We start from the raw sequence: 1,200 nt of genomic DNA on the forward strand, positions 1-1,200 counted from the left end.
TTAATTTGTTAAAGAACTCTTCTTTTAGATGAACTGAGAATTCTTCTAGTTTCTAATGTGATTGAATTTTTCATGATGAGCCATTCCTGTATTCACTGCTTGTCTATTGATGTGGAGGGGGTGAGTAAAGGGTCAGGATGGGAAGCTGTATAGGTAGGTCTGGGGCATGAAGGAGCCAATTACCCAGCTCAGATATGTGGCTGAACTCAATGCCATCTCTGGAGATATGAGGGTAGTGTGCTAACAGAATGTATAGTTGGGTGGCCACTTGATGGTGTCTTCTCAAAACTGAATGTGACCTTTCAGAAGAGGAGAGAGAATAAGCATCAATAAATATCCTTTAAATGGTCTACAGTTAATTTTTTATTAACTAAGAAGGACATCAAAATGAAATCTCTAGTCTTGGGACTTCTGAGTTAACAATCATGGGATCCAAGACATCAGCTCTAGGTCAGACATGTCCAGACAGTGACAGAATCCTGCCCTGGTGGGCTATGTCTAGGTTAAGAGACTTTACAGATTTTCTTTTAAGATCCACCAAAACTGAAAGCTTTTGGGTGGGGTCATATGCCTAATGTCAGTTGGCTCAGGTAGCTTTATCAAATTATCATCAGCAGGGTGCCGTGTTGTTTACTAGTAGTCTAAGCTACACAGGAGGCTCAGGCAGGAGCATTGCTTGGGCCCAGGACTTTGAAGCCTCCCTGGAGAACAGAACAAGATCCTGTCTCAAAAGATAAAAACATAAATTATACATTGAGCTCAGCTTGATGGGATGTAATGCCTTCATTAGCATGGACATGGATTTTTAAACTTTCCTGTTCCCTGAAACCCCGTAGGTTTTAGATTGAGGGGATTTGGATTTAGAGGGGCTTAGGTGCTAGGTCTTACTGAACAGTGAGATCAGACTTGTTTGCCTTGCTTTTCTCATCAGCTAAATTGAGTCTCAATTGTCTGTGGCATGGAATGGGAGTAGAGGTCAAGAAGAAGTTGGAGTATTTTTGTGGTTCAGATATACAGACAGGATTCCAATAGGATCATCCTTTTTCCTAAAAAGCTAAAATCTAAATCAGCTTTTCTTCCTCTCCCTCTCATGGATTTTCTTGAAACTTGGGGACAACTCGAGGTTTAGCCTCCACAATAAACAAAGGAAAATAGGTGCAGAGGCCAAGGCCTGTAATCCCAGGGATTTGGAGTCTGAAG

The sequence above is a fragment of the Ictidomys tridecemlineatus genome (assembly GCF_052094955.1).
Source record: "Ictidomys tridecemlineatus isolate mIctTri1 chromosome 1 unlocalized genomic scaffold, mIctTri1.hap1 SUPER_1_unloc_2, whole genome shotgun sequence".
Lineage (NCBI taxonomy): Eukaryota > Metazoa > Chordata > Mammalia > Rodentia > Sciuridae > Ictidomys > Ictidomys tridecemlineatus.